General features: G+C 43.9%; 1 protein-coding gene across 1 annotated transcript in view; it reads right to left on the bottom strand.

The window, feature by feature from the left end:
• The window catches only part of trak1a (trafficking protein, kinesin binding 1a), a 215151-nt gene that overhangs the window by 98280 nt on the left and 104468 nt on the right, over positions 1-12403 (bottom strand). The window lies entirely within an intron of this gene.

The raw sequence follows: 12403 nt of genomic DNA, 5'->3' as shown, positions 1-12403 counted from the left end.
CGTGACAGAGGTGGAGGTAAGAGAGGAGGGGGAGTTGCACTATTGACAAGGGAAGACATCAGGGCAGTTCTTAGAGAGGAGATCCCAGGGGGAATGTCCAGCAAGGTCATATGAGTAGAACTTAGAAATAAGAAAGGGGTGATCACTAAGGTGATATGTATATTAAGAGTAAAAGGGTAGTAAGGGAGAGAGTAGGTCCCCTTAAGGATCAGTGTGGTAATCTATGTGTGGAGCCACGGGAAATGGGCGAGGTCATAAATGAATACTTCTCATCTGTATTTACCATGGAGTAGGTCATGGAAGCGTGGGAAATCACGAATTTGATTGAGTTTTTTGAGGAGGTGACCAAGAGGATTGACGAGGACATGGACTTTAGCAACGCCTTTGACAAGGTCCCGCATTGTAGGCTGGTCCAGAAAGTTCGAACACATGGGATCCAGGGTGAGCTAGCCAAAATTGGTTTGGTGATAGGAGGCAGAGGGTGGTAGTGGAGGGTCGTTTTTCAAATTGGAGGCCGGTGACCAGTGGTGTGCCGCAGGGATCGGTGCTGGGCCCTCTGTTGATTGTCATATATATTAATGACTTGGATGTAAATGTAAGGGGCATGATTAGTAAGCTTGCAGGTGACACCAAAATTGGTGGTTTAGTGGAAAGTGAAGAAGGTTATCTGAGGTTACAACAGGATATAGATCAACTGGGAAAGTGGGCAAGGGATTGGCAAATGGAATTTAATGCAGACAAGTGCGAAGTGATGCATTTTGGGAAGTTAAACTAGGGCAGAACATATACAGTGAATGGCAGGGCCCTGGAGAGTGTTGTTGAGCAGAGAGACCGTGAGGTGCAAGTACATAGTTCCCTCAAAGTGGCAACACAGGTAGACAGGGTGGTGAAGGCGGCGTATGGCATGCTTGTCTTCATCGGCCGAGGCACTGAGTACAAGAGTTGGGACGTCATGTTACAGTTGTACATAACGTTGGTTAGGCCGCATTTGGAGTACTATGTGCAGTTCTGATCACCGCACTACAGGAAAGATGTGATTAAGCTAGAGAGGGTGCAGAAAAGATTCACAAGGATGTTGCTGGTTTGGAGGGCTTGAGTCATAAAGAGAGATTGGATAGGCTGGGTCTGTTTTCCCTGGAGCAAAGGAAGCCGAGAGGGGACATGATAGAGGTATATAAAATTATGAGAGGCATAGATAGCCAGAGTTGGTTTCCCATGGTTGGGGTGACAAGCTAGAGGGCATAGATTTAAGGTGAGAGGGAGGAGGTTTAAAGGGGATCAAAGGGGTAAATTTTTCAAAAAGAATAGTGGGTATCTGGAGTGAGCTGCCTGAGGAGGTGGTGGAGGCAGTAACAGTAGCAACATTTGAGAGGCATCTGGACAGGTACTTGAATGAGCAAGGCATAGAGGGATATAGAATTAATGCAGGCAGGTGGGATTAGTATAGATAGGCATTATGGTTGGCATGGACACGGTGGGCCAAAGGGCCTGTTTCTATGCTGTACGACTCTATGACTATGTTGAACAATTACTTTACCTCAGTATTTACAGTTGAAAAGGAGGATATCTTGCCGGAAGTCCCAAAAAAATTTATAGCCGATAGGGGACAGCAACTTAATACAATTAACGTAAGTAAAACATCAGTAACAAGGAAATTAATGGAACTAAAGAGTGAGAAATCCCCAGGACCTGACAGTTTCCATCCAAGGGTGTTAAAGGAAGTAGGGGAGCACGTTGTAGATGCCCTAACTATAGTCTTTCAGAGTTCCCTAGATTCAGGAGTGGTCCCTCTGGATTGGAACATTGCACATGTCACTCCACTTATTAAGAAGGGTGAAAGGGGGAACCAAGGAAATCACAGACCAGTTAACCAGACATCTGTGGTGGGCAAGTTGCTGGAGTCTATAATCAAGGATAGGGTGACTGAACACCTAGAAAAATTTCAGTTAATCAGGGACAGCCAGCATGGATTCATGACGGGAAGGTCATGCCTGAGAATTCTCATTGAATTTTTTGAAGAGGTGACTAAGGTAGTGGATAGGGGAATGTCTATGGATGTTATTTATATGGACTTCCAGAAGGCATTTGATAAAGTTCCACATAAGAGACTGTTAACTAAGGTAGAAGCCCATGGAGTTGAGGGCAAATTATTGACATGGTTAGGAAGTTGGTTGAGTGGTAGGCGACAGAGAGTGGGGATAATGGGTAAGTACTCCGATTGACACAATGTGACTAGTGGTGTCCCACAGGGATCTGTGTTGGGGCCTCAATTATTCACATTATTCATTAACGACTTGGATGAAGGCATAGTAAGTCACATATCCAAATTTGTTGATGATTCAAAGTTCGGCGGCATTGTAGGCAGTCGAGATGATAGCATAAAATTGCAGAGATATTGACAGACTAGGTGAGTGGGCAAAACTGTGGCAGATGGATTTCAATGCGGGCAAGGGTGAGATTATCCATTTTGGACCAAGAAAGGTTACTTTCTAAATGGGAAGAGATTAAGTACAGTGGATGTCCAAAGAGATTTGGGGGTTCAGGTGCATAGATCTTTAAAATGCCACGAACATGTGCAGAAAATAATCAAAAAGGCTAAAGGGATGCTAGCCTTTCTACCTACAGGATTGGAGTATAAAGACAGAGGTTATGCTGCAGCTGTACAAAACCCTGGTTCGACCCCACTTGGAGTACTGTGAGCAGTTCTGGGCACCACACCTTAGGAAGGATAGATTGGCCTTGGAGGGAGTGCAACGTAGGTTTATAAGAATGATACCTGGACTACAGGGGTTAAGTTACGAGGAGAAATTACACAAATTAGGCCGGTTTTCGCTCGAATTTAGAAGTTTAAAGGGTGATCTGATCGAAGTCTTCAAGATATTAACAGAAAAAGACAGGCTAGATAAAGATAAACTATTTCCACTGGTTGGAGATTCTACAACTCGGGGGCACAGACTAAAAATTAGGACCAGACCGTTCAGGAGAGATGTTAGGAAGCACTTCTCCACGCAAAGGGTGGTAGAGGTTTGGAACTCTCTCCCACAAACAGCAGTTGAAGCTAGAACAGTCGTTAATTTTAAATCTGAGATAGATTTTTGTTAAGCAAAGATATTAAGGGATGTGGGCCAAAGGCAGGTATATGGAGTTAGGCCGCGGATCAGCCATGATCTCACTGAATGGTGGGACAGGCTCGGGGGGCTGAATGGCCTACTCCTGTTCCTATCTTCCTATGTTCCTATGTAACCCCGAAACCCTACCTCACTTCAAACCATTTACCCCTTTTCCTCGATCTCTTCTTGTGTGTGTGAGCACACGAGTGAATGCATGAGTGGGTGTGGTTGCAACAATTTCAGAATAAGGCACATTGCTCAAGAAACAATTAATCTTCTATTTTAAACCTAGCAAGAAAACCTGCCGCTGTCTATTTATTTGACAAATAAAACACAGAGGGATTAAAACCCTAATAGCAAAAGACATTTGATGCGATCAGGTGAGAGTTGAACAGTGGGAACCACCCAAACCCCTCACCACATGACCCTAACAGTATCTATAGCCGTGGTTTAATTTTCAGAAATGCAATCACATTCCAACAGTTTGCATTTTGATGACTGGAGTCACATATCTAACCATGCAGTTGGAAATCTTCTGACAGAAGTCTCATCATGTCATATTGTTCCTACATTTTGTATCTCTAAACAGAAGGTCTCTTCCCAGATTTGCTGCCATCCTCAAATCTATGACTGTGTGCGCCATCAGACATCAAGTCATAGATTTCTAAACCCTTGGTCCAGCTGAACATGAAGACTGAAACTACATTAATTATCCCCATCCAAAAAGCAAAAAAAAATAAAATCAATACTCTTGCTCCCAGTTCCATTCCCCTCCTCAATTCACTCAGGCTGAAATCATGGAAAAATAAAATGATATATCACGCAAAGAGGTCATTCAGCTCATCGTGCCTGTCAAATATCTATCCAATCCCCTTTTGAAAGTTATTCTTGAATCTGCTGCCACCACCCTTTCAGGCAGTGCATGTCATATCATAAATTGCTGCAGAAAACAAATTCTCATGTCCCCTCTGGTTCTTTTGCCAACCACCTTAAATATGGATACTAACGACATTGAGGAATATGGGGATAATAGGGGAAAATGGCATAGAGGTAGATGATTAGCCATGATTTATTTGAATGGCAGAGCAGGCTAAACGGGCCAAATGGCCTACTCCTGCTCCTATTTCCTATGAATCTGTGTCCTCTGGTTACAGGCCCTTCTACCACTGGAAATAGTTTCGTCTTGTTTACTCTGTCAAACCCTTCATGCTTTTGAACACATCTACCAAATCTCCTTTTAATCTTCTCTGCTCGAAGCAGAAAAGCTCCAACCTCTCTAGTCTCCCCACACAACTGAAGTCTTGCATCCCTAGTACCAATCTCGTAAATCTCCTCTGCACCCTCTTCAAGTCCTTAACATCCTTCCAAAGTGTAGCAACCAGAATTGGACAAGATTCCAGCTGGGATCCAGTGATTTATAAAGGTTTTTCACAACTTCCTAATTTTGTACTCTATGCCTGTTTATAAACTTAAAAATCCATATGTTTCTTAAAAAAAAAACAGCTTCTCAAATTATCCAGTCACATTCAGAAATTTGTGTACAGACACGCCAGGGGATCTTTGTTCCTGCACGCTCCTTAAAATTGTACCATTGAGTTTATATTGCCTTTCGTCATTGTTCCTACCAAAGTGCATCACTTTACACTTCTCCATGTTACATGGGTCTGCCCATTTCACCAGTCTGTCTATATCCTCCTGAAGTCTGTCACTACACTCCTCATAGCTTACTACACTTCTGAATTTTGGGTCATCGCCAAACCTTGAAACTGTGGCCTGTATACCCAAGCTCAGGTCATTAAAAAATATCAAAAAGAGCAGTGGTCCTAATACTGACCTTGGGGGTTGGGGGTGCAGGGAAATGGGGTACACTACTCTGTACATCCCTCCAGTCAGAAGAACAACCATTTAGCAGTACTGTCTGCTTCTCAGCCAATTCCATATCCACACTGCCTCTGTCTCTTTAATCACATGGGCATTAATTTTGCTAACAAGTCTGCACTTTATCAAATTCCTTTCGAAAGTCCATATACGCAATATCAACTGCACTACCTTTATCACCCCTCTCCATTATTTCACAAGAATTCAATCAAGTTAGTCAAACATAATTTGGCTTCAACAAATCCATGCTGCCTGTCATTTATTAGCACCATATTTTTCCAAGGGAGTGTTAATTTTGTCTTGGGTTATGCCTCAAAGTTTACCCATCACCTCTATTAGGCTGACTGGCCTGTAGTTGCTGGGTTTATCCCTCTCCTTTTTTGAACAGAGGTATAACATTCCAGTCCCCTCTCATATCTAAGGAGGACTAGAAGACTGTGCTATTGCTGCCCATTCTTCCTTTAGTAACCAAGAATACATCCCATCTTGGCCAGGTGACTTTTCCAACTTGAATGCTGTCAATACCATCCAAGAGGCTGCACAGCCTTGGTGTCTTGTTTGATTTGGAAATGGGCTCCAAAAATAATCCAACTGATCATCAAGACCAGTTACTTGCATTTTTGTGCAACACTGCCCCTCCTCACCTTTACTTCTGACGCCTTTGTGCTGTTCTTAGCTCCATGTTCAACTTCCTCACCAGTTTCGTGATCTTCAACGCTGACGCAATCTCCAACAGTCTGAGACTTACCCACTTCCTATGGTCACCTGCTCACACTCATCACCTGCTTGTTCTGCACTATGTTTCGATCCCTCAAAACATCCACTCAAAATCAAATTCAAAAACTCCCCATACTTCAGCTGTCTCTCTATCCTTTCCTTCGCTATATTTGTCTCAGTCTCCTCAGAATCTCACTTTGACCAGCCTTATCTATCTCCCATAACTCTCCAGTTGTGCCTCTTGCTCCCAACAAGGTTTCTGCTTTTCACCACTGACGTCACCTGTGTCATGGAACCTTCACTGCATTCCCAGTGGCACTTGTTCTCCATCGATGGCTTTGTCTATTCTGAAACTGGGCCGATGATCAGGGCCCAATCACATATTCTTGATGCTTCTCGCCCTCATCGACTCTTTGACCAAGTCAAGCCCCTTTATCCTGCAATTAAGAGTTCCAGTCCCTGCCTCCTCCCTTTGGTACTCTCACATCCCACTCCCCAACCAGCACAATTATCATCATCACAGCCTAGCCAAATCCCGACACGCCCAAGCTAACTCCACAGATCCCACATTTCGCTTGCCCTCCAATGCCTCAGACCTTTCATTAACTACCCACAGACTTCACCTCCGTAAGTCCATCTCAGATGCTGCCTTGGGTTCTCCAACCCCAGCCCCCATGAGTGTTCCCATGGCTCAACCCTAGGAATTCAGCCAGAGCCCAATCACTTGACCCCTCAAGTTCCTTTGATCATCTTTGTGGTACATGAACTCCAGCAATTAAATTCTCCAAGGCATGAATTGAAAGTTACATATCTAGACGACGGAACCCTAACTTCAGTTGCAACCTGCACTTGAAATTCCTGTCGGCCCAGCATTCTTGAAAGCATTGTACTTGATAAAATGTTTGATGCATCAGTTCTTATCCCTATAATATTTACTCTCTTCCATCAGTGGTTATTTGTCCATCTAAGATCAACAGACAAACATGAAGTTGGTTTTTGGGTGGGGTGGGGTGGAGGAATTCATCAGGACAAAGCTGTGATGAATGGGAACAGTTTGTCCTGTAGTTATCCAGTGTTAGCATCATTTCATATTGAGAACAGCATAGCCAGATGCATAGGAATGCTCTTTCCACTTTGGATCAACAACATACTTCAATCACACGATCTAATGACCTTGGGATAAGACTGCTATTTTGTACTAAATTATAACCAATGTCAACTAGGAGCTGAATGAATACAAAATCATTTCACTTGGGACCTTCAAAGTTTTTAAGAATAAAAAGCTTAGATTGGATTAGTATGGAATGGATTCATACCCAAATTCAAGAGGTCAAAGGGGCGGCACAGTGGCGCTGTGGTTAGCACCGCAGCCTCGCAGCTCCAGCTCCAGGGTTCGACTCTAGGTACTGCCTGTGCGGAGTTTGCAAGTTCTCCCTGTGACCGCATGGGTTTCCGCTGGGGGCTCCGGTTTCCTCCCACAGCCAAAGACTTGCAGGTTGATAGGTAAATTGGCCAAATTGTAAATTGGCCAAATTGTAAATTGGCCAAATTGTAAATTGGCCAAATTGTAAATTGGCCAAATTGTAAATTGCCCAAATTGTAAATTGCCCCTAGTGTAGGTAGTTGGTAGGAGAATTGTGGGGATGTAGTAGGGAATATGGGATTAATGTAGGATTAGTATAAATGGGTGGTTGATGGTCGGCACAGACTCGGTGGGTCGAAGAGCCTGTTTCAGTGCTGTATCTCTCTATGACTCTAAGGACAGTGTGTCAGCACACGATCTCATACAGACGGCATATAAATCTCTTCTGATGAGTCACGTCCATATGTTTTTTGCTCTGTGGGAATGGGGTTTTCCATCAATCAACTAACCATAGAGAGAATTCTAAACAAAACAACTCTTATCGGTTTGTTTTTTATAGCTGCATTGTTCAGACTTTCCAACACTTGCGATGTGAGAAACATTACTTAGTTCATGTGTCGCAATACCTTGGGAAGATTTATAACACAAGCTGGTTCCAATATTAAACTTCCTGGAATCGACACCCTGAACCAGAGACAATAATGTCTGATGGTTCCTTTCCATCCTTTTTCTCCAAGAAAGAAACCATCCAATGTTACAATTCAGATTTCTCTACAACATAGCAAAAAGTTGGGGGGGGGGGGGGGGGGGAATCAAGCATTTTTTTTTTCCAAAAAACAACTACTAAAATGAAAACCATAGTAGAACTCACTCAGCAGGTTAAAGATGCACATTTAAACAGACAATAAACCCCATTACCAGATTTCATACATGGATGATTTTTATAGATCGGCAGCAATCTGGTCAGAATTCTGGTAGGACTTCCTCTAACAGAATCGAACAGGATCATTCTGGGACAGATAAAGAGTTACATCTGTTGCATTAAGTTGGTGGCAAAGTTTTAAATCATGATTTATTTTTCATGTCCTCAAAAAAGTGCCCCATAGCTGTTAAAATAAAAACATCTGCCACCTCTTAACAAATGTAACAACTTATGACCTGGAGACTTTCCTGTTTTGATACTCAACTTTTTTTGTCTTATTTGAAGAACTAATTCATGAAAATACATAATTACACTTGGCTGCATTCTCCCAATGCCTCAGCAAACATAACTAGTGAGCAGCTAAACTGCACACAAAAGGAATTCCCAGAGCTGATGCCATCTACATATTGAGTTAGCTGATTCTTACTTGCCAGAACCAGGTACATTTTTCATCATCTTCCAGGGCAACTGGCCCAAACGTCAACTGGCTTATGTTTTCCCTTCAGTTGCTGAGTACTTGAATGGATTGTACACTTGGAAATTTTAGATTCTTACTGCATATTCCTGTTCCTTTATTAATTGATGGTCATCAACACAGCCGTACACTGAACATTGTCACTAGCCTATGTTTTGCATTGTTTGGAGTTGTAGGCAAGTACAGACATTTGCACTTTTGTTGCCAAATTTCTCCCTTGCTCAAATTATTAACTCCTTGCTGAGATACAATTTCACATGCAATGGTCACAGTACTTGGCTTAACAGGACAGTGAATGTTTGCTAGATCGTCAACTGTGTCACAGCTGAGTTCAATCTGTCCTGGTCGATACACACTCTGAATTGCGATTGTTAGATAACGGTGAGGATTGGGAAACCTGCCTGATTTTCCCTTTTCCAACCCAGGGGTAATGAGGCACTATTGCATGGAATACTATTACTGTCCTTGCCGAGATGACCTAATTCAGCTGCAAGCCGGGATCAAAATCAAATTTCCTGCTAGGTTCACGAATTTCAAAAGGCATTGAATAAATACTTAGAGAAAATTTACAGGGCTATGTGGCAAGAGCAGAGGATTGGGATTAGTTGTATAGCAGTTTCAAAGAGCCAGCACAAAGTGGTTAGCACCGCCTGTGCTAACCGATGTGGGTAGGGAATATGGGATTAATGTAGGATTAGTATAAATGGGTGGTTGATGGTCGGCACAAACTCGGTGGGCCGAAGGGCCCGTTTCAGTGCTGTATTTCTCTATGATTTTAAATACACCAGGGATGCTCTAATCATAAAGAGGAAGACCAAAATTCTACAGCAATTATCTTTTTTTTTTCTTCTTCTTTGGCCTCCTTATCTCGAGAGACAATGGGTAAGCGCCTGGAGGTGGTCAGTGGTTTGTGAAGCAGTGCCTGGAGTGGTTATAAAGGCCAATTCTAGAGTGACAGGCTCTTCCACAGGTGCTGCAGAAAAATTTGTTTGTCGGGGCTGTTACACAGTTGGCTCTCCCCTTGCGCTTCTGTCTTTTTTCCTGCAAACTGCTAAGTCTCTTCGATTCGCCACACTTTAGCCCCGCCTTTATGGCTGCCCGCCAGCTCTGGCAAACGCTGGCAACTGACTCCCACGACTTGTGATCAATGTCACAGGATTTCATGTCACGTTTGCAAACATCTTTAAAGCGGAGACGTGGTCGGCCGGTGGGTCTGATACCGGTGGCGAGCTCGCTGTACGATGTGTCTTTGGGGATCCTGCCATCTTCCATGCGGCTCACATGGCCAAGCCATCTCAAGCGCCACTGACCCAATAGTGTGCATAAGCTGGGAATGTTGGCTGCTTCGAGGACTTCTGTGTTGGAGATACGGTCCTGCCACCTGATGCCAAGTATTTTCCGGAGGCAGCAAAGATGGAATGAATTGAGACGTCGCTCTTGGCTGGCATACGTTGTCCAGGCCTCGCTGCCATAGAGCAAGGTACAGAGGACAGAGGCCTGATACACTCGGACTTTTGTGTTCCGTGTCAGTGCGCCATTTTCCCACACTCTCTTGGCCAGTCTGGACATAGCAGTGGAAGCCTTTCCCATGCGCTTGTTGATTTCTGCATCTAGAGACAGGTTACTGGTGATAGTTGAGCCTAGGTAGGTGAACTCGTGAACCACTTCCAGAGCGTGGTCGCCAATATTGATGGATGGAGCATTTCTGACGTCCTGTCCCATGATGTTCGTTTTCTTGAGGCTGATGGTTAGGCCAAATACGTTGCAGGCAGCCGCAAACCTGTCGATGAGACTCTGCAGACACTCTTCAGCAGCATCGCCAGCAAAGAGGAGTTCCCTGATTAGGACTTTCCGTACTTTGGTCTTCGCTCTTAGATGGGCAAGGTTGAACAACCTGCCCCCTGATTTGTGTGGAGGAAAGTTCCTTCTTCTGAAGACTTGAACGCATGTGAGAGCAGCAGGGAGAAAAAAAATCCCAAAAAGTGTGGGTGCGAGATCACAGCCCTGTTTCACGCCACTCAGGATAGGAAAGGGGTCTTTCATATTGTCATGGAATGAGGTGATGATACTTAGTAGCTGGTGAGATCAATGAAAGCAATGTAGAGGGGCATCTGTTGTTCACGGCATTTCTCCTGTATCTGACGAAGGGAGAACAGCATGTCAATGGTCGATCTCTCTGCACGAAAGCCACACTGTGCCTCAGGATAGACACGCTCGGCCAGCTTCTGGAGCCTGTTTAAAGCGACTCGAGCAAAGACTTTCCCCACTATGCTGAGCAGGGAGATTCCACGGTAGTTGTTGCAGTCACCGCGGTCACCTTTGTTTTTATAGAGGGTGATGATATTGGCATTGCGCATGTCCTGTGGTACTGCTCCCTCGTCCCAGCACAGACTAAGCAGTTCATGTAGTGCTGAGAGTATAGCAGGCTTGGCACTCTTGATTATTTCAGGGGTAATGCTGTCCTTCCCAGGGGCTTTTCCACTGGCTAGAGAATCAATGGCATCACTGAGTTCCGATTTTGTTGGCTGTACGTCCAGCTCATCCATGACTGGCAGAGACTGGGCTGCATTGAGGGCAGTCTCAGTGACAACATTCTCCCTGGAGTACAGTTCTAGGTAGTGCTCAACCCAGCGGTCCATTTGCTTGCGTTGGTCAGTGATTATGTCCCCTGATTTAGATTTGAGGGGGGCGATCTTCTTGATGGTTGGCCCAAGAGCTCTCTTCATGTCATCGTACATTCCTCTGATGTTTCCGGTGTCTGAGGCCAGCTAAATATGACTGCATAGGTGTTGCCAGTAGTCATTTGCACAGCGCCTGGCTGTTCTTTGTGCAGCGCTTCTGGCTGCTTTAAGCGCTACGGATGTTAACTCGCTGGGGGCTTTCTTGTAGTTCAACAGTGCAATGCGCTTAGCGGCTCTGACAGGTTCCAGCTCTTCATTATGAGATTGAAACCAGTCTGCATTCTTCTTTGCACGTTTGCCGTAGGTGGTCAAAGCTGACTCATAGATGGCGTCTCTGATGTGGGCCCACTTGGTCTCAGCATCCCGTGGGAGTGTTTTGAAGGGCTGTTACAACTATCACACTAGTAATTGTTATAAAGATTTTTACTTCCATGTTCTAGACTAACAATCTTGTAAATGATCCCTAACTCATTACATTGCAGAATCTTCACACTTGTCAGATATCGAGGTAAACTCAGAACTTGCCTGGTGAACGATGAGATCCCGCTTCAGTATATTTCACTTAAAGAACAAAGAAGAAAATTACAGCACAGGAACAGGCCCTTCGGCCCTCCAAGCCTGTGCCGATCCAGATCCTCAATCTAAACATGTCGCCTACTTTCTAAGGGTCTGTATCTCTTTGCTTCCTGCCCATTCATGTATCTGTCTAGATACATCTTAAAACCAGAAGTCTTTTTCGTCTTTTATCACATGGCTCTCATCTTGGGAAGCTAGAATAACACTACACAGGACTTTGAAGTATTAGCTGTTGCACTGTCATGTTAATACAAACTGGCAAAGAAGAAAACTAAACTACAAATTTATGACAATTAATTTAAGGATGCTATCTTCATATAAAATGCTGATAAGCAATCAATAAAGGAAGGATTGCAAAGCATGATACCTCAACACAAATGACATGGAAGAGTATTACTGCTACTTGGACCTGATGTCTTCTCCTAAGTAAAAGAAGTTTGTCGTGTAATTTTTTTATTTTCACGAAGACAGTTTAATAAAAAGAGAAAACCAAACAAGAACAAGAGGATTGAAATGACCAGTTTTTATACAGTGTAGGCAGATCAAGAATAATGTGTCAGGAATCCAAACTCCAGCAATGCTGCCATCTCCTGTCGACAGACTTCATAAACAGTCTGCAAACATGGAAATAGAGTGCAATTATCACAAAGAGGTTGCTGTAAAATCAGCGGAGCCCTGTAA

This window comes from Heterodontus francisci, chromosome 2 (genome assembly GCF_036365525.1).
Source record: "Heterodontus francisci isolate sHetFra1 chromosome 2, sHetFra1.hap1, whole genome shotgun sequence".
In the NCBI taxonomy this organism is placed as follows: domain Eukaryota; kingdom Metazoa; phylum Chordata; class Chondrichthyes; order Heterodontiformes; family Heterodontidae; genus Heterodontus; species Heterodontus francisci.
The sequence above is the reverse complement of the archived record's forward strand: the minus strand, read 5'-3'. Positions and strand labels throughout refer to the sequence as shown.